Source organism: Cervus elaphus, chromosome 23, assembly GCF_910594005.1.
Source record: "Cervus elaphus chromosome 23, mCerEla1.1, whole genome shotgun sequence".
In the NCBI taxonomy this organism is placed as follows: Eukaryota; Metazoa; Chordata; class Mammalia; order Artiodactyla; family Cervidae; genus Cervus; species Cervus elaphus.
The window spans coordinates 77,997,818-78,011,044 of record NC_057837.1 but is presented as its reverse complement, the minus strand read 5'-3'; the positions used below and the strand labels follow the sequence as shown (position 1 = coordinate 78,011,044).

General features: G+C 39.5%; 1 protein-coding gene across 6 annotated transcripts in view; it reads left to right on the top strand.

The window, feature by feature from the left end:
- LOC122681783 (activity dependent neuroprotector homeobox) overlaps positions 1-13,227 on the top strand; it is a 31,362-nt gene that overhangs the window by 663 nt on the left and 17,472 nt on the right. The window contains exons 2-3 of one of the 6 annotated variants that reach the window (XM_043884215.1): positions 1,888-2,061; positions 12,649-12,805. The exons of 1 other annotated variant lie outside the window; for it this stretch is intronic. The gene's annotated coding sequence lies outside the window, so the exon portion shown is untranslated. Of the gene's footprint in view, positions 1-145; positions 2,062-2,958; positions 3,072-12,648; positions 12,806-13,227 lie in introns of those variants that run through there. 4 more of the 6 variants (XM_043884216.1, XM_043884214.1, XM_043884212.1 and 1 more) reach the window with 4 other exon arrangements.

The window sequence follows — 13,227 nt, the reverse complement described above, 5'->3', positions numbered from 1 at the left end:
CCCGCCCCGGCGCGGACCGCTACCCGGGCTCTGCTCCGGGGTCCGGGTGCCTCCTCCTGCAGCCCGACCCCCCCTTCCCCGCCCCGCGAGCCCGCGGAGGCCGGCAGCCGCCCCGGCCGCCAGAGCTTTTGCCGCTAGTGGCATCTCCCTCCACCCCGCCCCCAGCGAGAACCGAGCTGCTCCCATCCTTGGAACCAATCCCTCTCTCCCGCCCCCCGCCCCAAACGAGCCCCCCACGCACAACCCCAGTCCCTGGGACGAGCCTTCTGCCGGGTCTCCCCACCTTTAGCTGGGGGAGGGGGACAGGTTGGGGGGCGGGGAGCATGCAGGGCACGAAGTGAAAGTCTTTGCCTCCCCTGCGCGGTCCTTCCTCCCCAACACGCCAGCTCCCTTCTATCCTGACCACGGAGTCCTCCACCACCCCCTTTTCTCAATCGCAGCTGCCTGGTCAGCACCACCTCTTGCGAGCATTCTGAGCCCCAACTTTGCAATAAGATGGTAAAAGATGGAAATCCTGAAAGCTGCGAGTTTGGTTTGGGTTTTTTGTTTTTTTAGTGCAATGAATGGGGAGTAGTTCTTTGAGCACCCATTTATTCACATCTTCTCTTCCTCTGGACTGCCTCCCTGCCCTCCCCTCCCCCCCAAATCTGGATGCTTGTCTGCTGGAAAAGGCGCGATTACCTCTCTTCCTCTTCTGCCCAAGTCCAGGCGCTAAGACCTAATATTCTTTTCAGCCACACACATACCACACTAAGTCTTCTTGATGTTCTTGCATTCCCCCGTTCCTCTGGACAGTTCTTGCCATAACCCCATTTCTCAGACAAAGGCTTAGGAGGGAAAAAGAAGCAAACTGTTTCCTGTGTTTGCCATTTTAATGCTGTCCATCCCCACAGACCCAAGCCCTTTCCCTGATGCTTCTTGTGCCAGTGTCTTGAACCTTCAGAATGAAAGGGGGGAAAAAATCTCCTGGGTAGCTTGATAGAGTTTCTTTATAAATCTGCATTGTTGCTTCTGGTTTATGGCCATGAAGAAAATACCAGCCCCCACCCAAAATGCACCGCAGCCAAGTCGGCTAAAGGCGATGAGTGTTGGAGTCAGTAGGGGGCGCATTCCCTGCACTGGGTAAGGCTGCAGAGGGGGGAAGGGCCCCAGAGCTAGAACAGGATGTGCTTCACAGCGCCTTCTACAGACCATGGGAAAATGGACCCAGCAAGACACTCTGACACTCTTAGTTGGTGAGCTGACAGCAACATGGTGAAGGATCAAGTGAGTCAAGAGCAGTGATTTTATTTCTTTTAAAGTATCCACCCTGCACTTTAGAAGTTTTCTCTTTTGACTTTTTCAAAGTGTTGACCCTTAAGCAATCCACATTTGTTCTTGACGAATCACCTTGGCACATCCTTGGTACACAGATTCCCCCTTCTCTGGAATTCTTCCGCCTTAAGCTTTGAATGTGTCACCATATCTTTCCAAGGTCAGATGGTAAAGGGAAAAATGCAAAACCTGAGAGTAGCAGGTTTGGGGGAGTATTGTTGATTTCATTCCTTCTTCATGGCCCCATGTCTTTTCAACTCTTTGAGAGTTCAAAAATCCTTGAGGGATGTTAGATTTTAGTGGGGGAGTAATTTTCATAAGCGTGTAGATGGGTGTCATGATTTGCAAAGCCTTGTTGGTAAACATCAAGACCATGTTGAGTTCTCCGCTGTTAAACTCAACCGAGTTGATTGTAAACTTTCCCTTCTTTCCAACCTTGGACTTGAAATTGCCATTCGTTAGCCCAGTAGCCAACCGCCTTTGCAAAAGCATTGACACCAGTCTTCTGTGAGCACCCACCTTCTTAGGGTGAGTTGATTTCTGTAGATTTTACTCCTCTTGTTATTTCCATAGGTGTGAGATGCACAATGCGAAACCTAGGCCCCAGCTTTTGCACCATGATGCACAGGGTTGTACTTTTTGTACTGAACTGATAGGTGGCCTAGTGGTTATGCCCTGTACTACCATTTTGAGGATCTGGACTCCGTTCCTGCCTTGCTCTTTGGACCACATTGTCAATTCACACCGGTGGGTATATTCATTTTGGAGGGTGGGAACTGCAGCAACAGGGAAGCCAGAGATTTCTTCCTGTTTGGTCACCACCAAAACCAACACTTCCAAAATTTCAGCCTAGCCACATTCCTCAAGGAACTGGTTAGAGCTGGTTGCTGCTGTGGGTTCTGAACAGAGAAATGACTTGTGGCTTGTTTAAGAGAAAATTTTAAAGTTGCTAATATTGTTTTAATGATTTGCATTCTGCACTCTTTGTGTATGAAGTACCTTAAGTATTTGATTACTGTTATTTTGATGACCCAATCTCAAGAGTTGCTAAGCTTTTAGAAACCATAAAGATTCTCTGATCAGAACAGGCCTTTCCATGAACATGTACTTGCTACCAAAGATTGACAATGTTTATTGACACTCAGGGGTACTTTTAAGACCTTGATGCATGTATTTTATAAAGATTCACCAAGATAAATCTTTGGGAAAATAAATGTTGTAGGTTTTGAAACGTAGTTATCCAGTTGATGCTTAAGGGAGAATTTGCATTGAACATTTGCTACCAAGTAACATTTTGGTGAGTGAAAAGGAGGCAACTTGGTTCAGGTATTCCATTAGAGACTTAACTATAATTGCTTTTACAATTTGTTTAGTAATTAGAAGAATCAGATATATAATCTAAATGGGTATTACTTGTAATTTTTAAATACTGTTTAGTATTTGCTAAGTAGATAAAATTTTGATCTGAATTTGTGTTTGATATAGAGTTGTACAACTTTTTAAATGACTAATTTGAATAAAGTTCTTGGAGGGTTATGTTGGAGGCGAAGTTTGTGAAGGTGTTTTTGTTTGATTTAGTAAATTACACATAAGATACAATGTTAACTGATGTCCTTAGTGGTAATAGCCATTTTCCCCCTACAGGAAAACTTGCTGTGAGCTCTTAAAAAGCATAAATTCTGCAATTTCAAAGGTTTCCTGATTTTGGCGTTCAAAAAAAAAGGTGAAACAGTTGGCCTTGAAGGGCTGAAATTTAGGTAAACTGTGAGGGTTTATTAAAAAGCCTCAATTAACTAGAGGGTGGGGAATGGGTATTCTATTTAATTGAACTTTAAGTAGATACTCCTTTGTAGTTGGCCCTTTTTGAAAATTTCCTAGTAACACTGCCTTACTAGAGACTGCTATACTTTGAACTAACTAAATCTTTGGTTTTTGGTTCTTATAGTCTCTATGTAGGAAATAGAGGAAGTTGGACTGTGAATCTCTAAAGATGCTTGGTCCTGCTTATTCTGAAAGTCATTGGTTTTAAACATACCCGTTATGAATTTGTTTTACTTCAGTTTGTCTTTTTTCCCTTAAACCGGAGTGCAGGGAAAGTTATAATGCTATTTATATTAAAAACAAAATGTCACCATGTTGAATAGACTAAATGTCAAGTAAGTTGTAGATTATTGTTATTTTGATGACCCAGTCTCAAGAGTTGCTAAGCTTCTAAAAACCTGAAACATTCTGTGATCAGAACAAACCTTTCCATGGATGTGTACTTGTTTGCAAATAATCAATAGGCTTTATCAAATAAAAATGGCTTTTGATTTTTATTGGTGACATACACTCCTACATGTCTTTATTATTTAGTTTGCTTGCTAGAACTATAATTAGGTGCATTATATATTGAAGTGTAACTACTGGTAAGTTTTAGAAAATATTAAAAATACTTTTTAGTATTATGAAATTTTAAGTAGCAATCTGGTGGTTAATGTACACATTCTGACTGGACATTTAATTGTGAAAAATACAGTTTAATAAGGAAGATAGGACTGTTCTGTTATAAAGGAGCAAGTAGGGATCCCTCCTTGGGTAGGGAAAAAATAAAAGGAAAACTTGAGAATTTATTCTGAAAGTAGTATTTTTTCTTTTGAGAACCTTGCATAAATAACAAATTGCATAAGCTGTCATAGACCTTGGCAGATTGGTTTTCTTAATAGATGGGTGGAGATACATATATACACACATGATAGTTTTTTAGTGTTGAAATGATATATACATCTAAAATACAAATAAAAGGTCCAAATATCAGAAGTAGTTTAAAAAACAATACATTTAAGCGCATGGGGGAAAAAATCAATTAAATGGTCAGGGTTTTTTTTTGTTTTTTGTTTTTTTAATCTGAACTTTAGATAAACATTTTTTTTAATGTGAAAATACAAAAAAAAAATCCTATTTTATAAGATTAGAACCTAATTCATAGCTTACATCAAGGTGCCCAAGTACTGTTGTGTAATAAACTACTTGTTCAACCTAGGCTTCCAAAGGACTTTCACTTTTAAAAAATGTCATCAAGTCTGTTATATCGTCCAGAACGTGAAATATTTTCCATGAGAGTGTAATTTTCATTTATTTGCCTAAGAGGCATGAACATTAAGAGAAATGTTACTATGTATTAGTTATAGTTAAATTCACAGACCTTGATTACCTTAGCATCACGTAAACTTACAAAGGTTTTCCTCCCCTAGTTCTATAAGAACTTGTGGTGGTAAGTCTGGAGCAAATGCCAGATTTTGCTGATGTGCATCTCTGTTAGTTACACATTTTATGTTGTTGGTTTGGAAACTTGGTGTTTGAAACTGGTATGAGCCAAACCCCACACTAATTAAGTGAATTGATATTTTGCTGTTTCTTGTTTGTACATTGGCACCTTCCACCTTGATTGCTGAGACACTTTATAAGAGCAGCCACCCGTGTTTTGCCCAGCATGAGTGGCCACAGCTCCATGTGACTCTGTATTTTTTGTTTGCCTGATTCAGTTCATTGGAACCTGAGGGGATGGGTGATTGTGTTCCCTCAGTCTCTTACTGTCTCAGTGCCCCTTATACCTTTGTTTTGATCACAACCTGTCTTTGATAATCTGCCAGTTGAGGGGTCGCTGGGAATGAGAGTTCATCCTCTACTTCACTGGAAGGGAAAGGCTCTCTACATATTAGCAGGCTTCTCAAATTGGGAGATACATATATCTCTCTCTCTCAACTTGATTGTGTGGGGATATGTTTGTATACAGGAAGTCACAGGTAAAATGTGAGCCAACTGTGTAAAGTGAGTTTTGATGAGGGGGCGCACATTTTTGTTCTAATAAGTGTAAAATACAGAATTCCTTTCACTGTTACAGTCCTTGGTTACAGTTTCTCTCCATGTATGTGTTCCTGTCCTCTGTCTTAAGTGCAGTCACAGGCCTCCTTGGTTTTATTGATCCCTAGCTTAGTTCCAAGACAGCAGCTAGAGAAATACTGACATTTCAAGAATTTTAGCAGTGTTCCAGAAATAAAGGCTTGAAAATTAAAGAGAAGAGCATAAAAGACTGAACAGAATTACCAGGGTAAGATAGCCTTGAACATGTGCCACAGTTTAAGACTGAGTTGTAGCTGAAAAACATGCGTGGAATCTGTAAGAGACTCCTACATGGACCATCTCTTAGAATTAAAAACAAATCCTTCCACATCCTAATTCCTTCTCCAGTAAAGGTGTAGATTTGTAATTGAGTCTCTTAGCTTTCAGTTGTTTGTACGTCATTTCACATACGATTTGGTCGAAGCCTTTAATATTGGTGTCATTTTCTTAGCACTTTATAAACCATTCTCAATTCTCTCAGGACTGTCCTTGTTTCACAAGTAGGGAAATCAAGGCACTACGGTGTGCAGCAGTGAAGTGAGCTTTGGAACATGTCTGGCCTGGCTCCCGGGCCTGTGTTTGGAGCACAGGCTTTTCTAGTGCCTCTGTGAGCTGTTTGGCTAATGAGGGCCCATACGAGTGCTTCATAACTTCATAGTGATGTTTTGTGTTTGGATGTCAGCTAACACCCAAGGATTCCAAGTAGGCTGTGCAGTTAAAGCATCTAGCTACACTAGCTTCTTTATGGGTGAGAGTTGTGCTAGTGGTAGGTAGTTGAAGAAGTAGCAACTGTGTAAGGTTTGAAGTTGCCTGTATAAGGATCTAAAAAGAAAGTTTGTTTATAGTCTATTGCTTTTCCCAGTGTTTTGTTTTAGGGCAGTCTTGTTCCTTCTCTCCTCTGAGCAGTAATTTTTGCTTAGATAATTGCTGTCTTTTGCCCTTCTGCCTTTTCTGAACCCTCTATGCTCCCATTTAAGAGCTTACGGAAACTTGAGCTTCCCTTGAAAATTTGTAAGGCTTTCCTTTTCTGCTGGGAGCTGGCAACAATTGAGGACCTGTATGAGTGGTCTCTTGAAACCTAACGTATCTGAAGAAACCTCTTATCTAGTGGAAATGTGGGATTTATTAAAATTTTACATATTGTACGTTTTAAGTCAGCAATTAGGAATTCTTGCTCTGGTGAAAAAGATGAAGTGAGACTCGGTGTGTTCTAATGCAGGGAGTGCTTAAGAATCCTGGTTTGAGATCAGAAAAGTAAAACTGGTGGAAAGTGTAAGGATTGAGCCATCAAGTGGCAAAACCTGCTGTAAGAAGAATGCTTTTGCTAAGCCTTGACTGTAGGAGATAGCTTAGAAAAACGTGAGAAGGTAATTTAAGGAAATTATGTATTTTGTTATTCAAGAATAGTAAGAAAGACATTTCCCATTACTATGGGAAAATTGTTTTGGCTAGTTTTGCTAGAGCATGGAAAACTTATTAAGGAATTGAAAATAACTTACTTTCTATCTTAGGCTATTTAGATGTGCTTCTGGAATGCTTATAAATGAACATATCTGGATGTCCTCTTAGGCCTGCCTGTGAATTCATTTGATTTCCCTCTGTCACATCTTTTAAACCTGGTCCATTGACAGCAAGCAGTCCCGAGGCTGTGGAGTTCCCGTGTAGGCAGCGGCCTGCTGGAGCCCCTCACCAGGGTGTGTCCCTGCCTTGCTGGGGGCCTGTTAAAATGGAGTAAATGTGGAAATGCTTCCCATCTCACACCCTCCCTGAAGCTAGATTGGGATGTAAGACGTGTTCTCAATCATTTTCTCTTTTTTTCAAGCAGTGAGGTATAGTTCCCCATTTCAAATAAAATTTTATGTGAATTCTAGTATTTAAAATTGATAAAAGGTCAGCTTTTCTGTTGTCCATCAAACGTCATTTTCCCCTCCAGCTGTACATCTCTCTCAGTACACTCTGAGAAGTACACCCTGAAAGCTTTTGGTTCCATTAGAGTCCTCATGGTTACAGCTAGGCTTCTTGTGTGAAATCTGAATCCTCAAAAGTGACAGTTTCTAGTTACAGGCACTAGTTTTTGCCTGAAAGCCTTTTAACAGAGGAGTAACCCAAATTTTATATTATAAGTACACGTGTATTTTATAAGCAAATTCTAGATCACACCTTTGTATTTCTAAGTCACCCAGGTTTGTTTTGGGTACTTGTGGATACTCTATTGCATAACTATTATAAGTGCCACAGAGCTTGTGAAGTTAATATGCTAACTCTTAACATGAATGACTCACAGTGATGTATAAAAACACTATTCTGTGTAAGTGTAAATGCACATTATAGTGCATTCAGGAACATGTATGGCAACCACATCTGATTCTCAGGAATAACAGTAGTCTGTGCTTTTTAAAAGACTGTATCCTGATATGAACTCATAATTTGCAGAGTTATTCTACCTTCGGATCTAGTTTAAGGTAATAACTGCTCTAAGCTTTAATTGGCTTCATCTTACTTGATTCTTCTGACATTTGAACAGTGGAATAGTGTTACACTGGTTATGGCCTAGGAAACAGACCTCCAGAGGTTAAGTAACATTTTTAGAGTCACAAATCTTAGTAAGCTGCAGAGCAAAGATTTAAACAGACCTCTAGATCTGTTGAGCTCCAGAGCTGTATTTTTCACTACATTGTACCATCTTTTCTAGCAGGGCAAAATTTTACTGTACTGTGTCGCCCTACTTATTGTATTATAGGAGTTTAGAGGTATGAGGGGGAGAGATTTTTTTACACGTGACTGATACAGAAGCTGAATTTTTGTCCATAAAACCAATATAGTCTTGCTGGAAAACATAAATTTTTATGTCGCCTGTAGTTTTATGCTTCAAATTTTTACCTCTGTCCTTCTGCTATCACTTCTGTATCTTGTTATCTTAAACCTAAGGCTTTGGCTCTTTTGCAGACTGTCCAGATTGAGTAGGTAGGTCTGCAGTGTGTGTGAGCTCCCTCAGATCTCAGAAGCTCAATGGAGCAGCCATGCAGTAAATGCAGGTTTTTCTCTGAACACAGTGGCCACAGTGCAATAGTTTCTTCCACCCTCTCATTACCACCCCTGCCGAAAATGAACTGTCCCTCTTACAGAGCCTCAGAACGTTTAATCTGTGACGCATCTGAACACATTTCTTCTTTCCGTATATGTATGTATATGTGTGTGTATGCATATAGGGAGTCATTTCTGTAAGCCCTTTGTAGGCAGGGACTGTTCGTTCATTCTACGCTTACTGAGCGCGTGCCACGTGCCGGCCACTGACTGACATGTTAGAGATACGGCAGAGGAAAACATTAAAAATGTTTTAATGGACATGCTTTGCTTTGAATAGTGAGATGGCATCCTTGTCTTCTTGCCTATTTTAATTTTTCTGTTTAGCCTATCAGTTGAGATCAGGGAAATTGATCTCTGCTGAAAAATTATTCATAGTGATTATAATGTAAAGACATAAAGATCTTTTTATCAGTTATATGAATTACACTTTCAAGTCATGTTTTACTAAATCTCAAGGTCACCTGTGATGAGGATTTAAAATAAAACTTTTTAAGTCACAATGTGATTATAATTTTGGTGACTGATATTGTGGTGGACTAGGTTGTTTATTTCCCATTAGATTCTTGGTTTGCTACTAATGAACCACACCAACATTAAAGAGAACAATACTTGTTTAAACTGTTAAAAAAATTAAAATTTTCAGCATTCTGTTACCTTTGGAAAGGCTTCCTGTTTTGTTTTTCCTAGGACCTCTCCTTTTATGCAGTTCTATCCTGTACAAAAGATAGCAAAGAAACTCGCTGTCTTTTGAAAGATAAGGTGATTTGAAAGTTTAATACATGAAAATTATGTGAAAATCATTTCTGTACCGCTGCTACCTGCTGTAGAATCATTTCAATTTTTTGAAAAATTAAAAAATAATTGAACTTCTTATTAAAGTAACCCTAACTGGGTTAAACTGTTAGTTAAGGCAGAGTGAATTTGACAGTCTTTGACATTGACAAAAGTGATAACATTCCTCTGTTCCTGACCTCTTGGAGTGAAGCAGTTTTGCCAGGAAAGTGAACTCTACTAAGATTTTTCTTTTTAGGTACTTAACAGCTTGGAGGCTGTTCATATATTACCAGAGAGACACTCGTTTAATATAGTCCAAAATAGTCTAGAAATTTGTAAAGGCCTTCAGAGTTCTTTTACTACATTCAGGACTTGCTCTAAAGGATCTATCCTGTTCAAAGGAAGCTTTAAACAGTCTTAACAGACACTTAATAACAGCCTTATCTGCTCCTGTATTCGCTACTGTTTGTCTTGTATTTTCTGGTAGCCACTTTTTTTTTTACTTGAATTGTGGTAAAATATACATGACATAAAATTAATGCATCACGTTAGCCAGCCACTTGTAAGTGTTCAGTTCTTTGCTGTTAAGTACACTCAGATCATTGTGCAGCAATTACCACCATCCATCTCCAGAACTTTTTTCACCTTGCAAAGTGCAAACTCTGTCCCCGTTAAACAGTAAATCCTCATTCTCCCCTCCCTGCCAGTCCTTGGCAGCCACCCTTCTACTTTCTATCTCTGTGAGTTTCACTACTCTTAGTGTCTCAAGTGAGTGGAATCATGTAATATTTGTCTTTTGTGACAGGTTTGTTTTGCTTAGCGTAATATCTTTGAGGTTTTTCCATATTTTTAAAAAATAAAAAGTGAAACTAATAATTTTCAATCCAGTATATCCAAAGTATTGTCATTTCAAAATGCAGTCTATTTTTAGGTTATTTATGAGATACTTTGCATTTTTTTCATACTAAGCATTGGAAATCTCAAATATATTTTAGGCTTAAAAGCAAATCTAGATGGGTAAAGAAGATATATTAATTGCCCCAAAATGCATGGAAAGATGCTCAACATGGCTAATCTTTAGGGAAGAGCAAATTTAAATTATAATGAAAGTAATAACCTCACACCCATTAAGATGCTTACTGTCAAAAAGAAAAACGAGTGTTGGTGAGGAGGTGAAGAAATTGAAATCTGTACACTTGGGAGTGTAAATGGCAGAGCCACAGGGTTACCATGTGATGTAGCAACAGTGTCTGAGAGAGCTGCTTGTACACCCATGTTCATGGCAGTGTTATTCACAGTAGCTGAAAGATAGAACAAGTGTCCATCAACAGGTGAATGGATAAATGTCATGCATACATAGCATGGAATATTATTCAGCCTGAAAGGGAAAGGAAATCTGACATGATGCTACAGCTGGATAAACCGTACAGGCATTTATGCTAAGTAAAATAGGTAGTCACAGAAGGACAGGTATTTATGACTCCACTTATGTGAAGTACTTAGAGGAGGCAGAATCCTAGAGGCCAACAGAATGGTGGGTGCCAGGTGCATTTGGGAGGGGAGAGAGTGATGCAGATAGAGTTTCAGTTTTGCAAGGTGAAAGAGTTGTGGAGATGGATGGTGGTGATGTTAGGTGGAAGAAGTTTAAAGCATCTCAGTTCAGTTCATACTAGCCTCGTTTTAAGTGCATAGGAGCCATGTGTGGCTAGTATCTGCCATATTGGAACGCATAATTCTTTTTAATTTAGAAAATTTCCAAGCAGTGTGGGTTCTCTTGCTGTGTGAGTAAATGCTGAATGAAGTACCTTGATTCCCTTCTTTTGTGTGTGTTTGTTTTTAAGAAAAATTTATGCGTACATAAAATCTGGAAGGATAAGTATACCCCAGTGTTTACTGTTGTCTTGTCTTTGTTCATCGCCTTATCTGTGTTTTCTGATCTTATGCTAGGCTTGTTAACAGCTTAAAATATTTTTCATATTTCATACAGTTCACCCACTTAAAGCATGTGATTCAGTGTTTTCTGGTATATTCAGAGTTGGGCAGCTATCACCACAGTAACTTTAAAGCACTTCCTTCACCCACGAGGAGCCTGCTTAGTGCCGTTAGCAGGCACCTTCCATTCCCCCCTGCCCCACAGCTCTCTCACCTCAGGCAGCCCTAACCTCCTGTCTCTGAGGTTTGCCTTTTCTAGGTACGTCATATAAATGGAATCAGACAATAAGTGGCCTTTTGTGACTGACTTTTCATTTGGCATAATATTTTCAAAGTTCATCATATTGAGCATATATAAGTATTTCACTCCTTTTTATGGCTAAATCATGTCCCGTTGTATTGATAATACCACATTTTACTTAGCCATTTATCAGTTGATGGAGATTTGGGTTGATTTTCCTTCTTGGATATTATGAATAGTGCAGAGAACATGCATGTACAAGTTTTTGTCTAGGCATATGTTTTTATTTCTCAATTGCCTTTGAACAGTAATGAACAGAATTTGGCAGGGGAAAGGAACCTGAACTTTAGAAGATAGTTGAGAGCAAACTAGTCCCCTGTCTACCCTTGCCCTTTAGAAAAAGAAAAAAGATTGCCAAAGCCTCTGGTTTTTCTAGGCAGTTCTCAGAACATTCTTTGAGTATGATAATGGTTAACTGGTTCATTATCATAGGGGTGGCCTAGAATATACATCTGGCTTTTTTAAAGCTATTGCTTTATTTAAGGATTCTAAGATTGTGGTTCTCATTTTGCAAGATACTGCCATTACAACTTGAATAGAAAGCTGTCTCTCAGATGTGACCATCTAGTAACTCAGAATCCATAGTGATGTTTAAAGCGCTTTGGAGCAAGTGGTCTCAGTCAGAGCTGAGTTCATGTTTCACTTCTTTGAAGGTAATGGGACCATCTAACCTGAGATATATGTATGCATTCTTAATCTTATATCTCTGAGCTGGTGTGACTGAATTATTTATGGTTATTTCAACCTTGAGTATTAAAGTCTTGACACTTTCATATGTGTATATCATATGCATTGTTTACTTTTAATTAATGTCAGTGATCAGAGCTTCATCTGCATGGATAATAGGAAGAACACTGCATCCCAGATCTTGAGATGACCTTGAGACCCAGCTCTGTGAGTGACACGCTTATTGCCCTTAAGCCAGTTGCTTCTCAGTTGCTACTCTGTAAAACAAGAAGAGTTTAGGTAAAACGCTAGATTCTTCCCAGTGATTCAAAGTGCTGCATTTTCATAATTGGTTTTAGTTGAAATATGAGTCTCAGTCTTTTGTCCTTCTTAAGACCTGTATGTCCATGTCCCTTCAATGAGAAGATGCCTAAAGATTGTTGATAGTTACTTCTTTTCTAACCAGACATGTATTCAGAATAGAGTATCTTTTTCTAATCAGCTAATGCTGAAAAAGGTGGCACGTAATGCCAAAATAAAAGAGGTTGTTTGTAGTCATGTGTGTAAAGTGGATCCAGCCAATACAAATGCACCTTTTAGGAGCATTAGTTTAAAAATCATATTGAGAACTAGAGAAGCATTGTCCTGCTTGGCCTGATCATGTCACGCCTGAAGTAACCATGTTTTAACAGGGCACCAAAGAGATTGACCGACGGGAGCCCCTTTGTTGGAGATTGGCCTAGGTGAAAACAGAAGGAATGGTGACAAGCACTGAGCATGATTAACTTGGAGAAGGGGACCTCTTGAGAGGGAAGGAGAAAGTGTCTTAAAAACTTGAACGGCTGTTAGGTAACTAAGTATTTAGACTTACGTGGCTGAACTGGGAGTTGTGGGCATTTCAGAGCCTTGTAGAGTGAACTTGTGAACAGAACTGTCCCGAGTGGGGCAGGCTGCCTGGCGGGGTTTGTGCTTCGCTCACACTGAGCAGTCAGGCAGCCGGTCTCTTAGAGCAGAGCTGTCTGTGGAAGAGGCACATACTGTTTATAGAAAGGGGACAAAAGTATCCCTGTGATAAAACAGTTTTGTACAGGAATCCGTACTAGAGAATACAGTCATTTTGCCTTGCATAAATACAGTCCACCTACCACAGAAATAGTTATGAAAAACTTAATTATAAGGGATTTAATAACTGATTTGGTTAAAAACTTGAAAATCTTTTTTTTCCTGATGTGGAGGCAGTTTCATATTTGTCACTTCACTTGATTAATTTA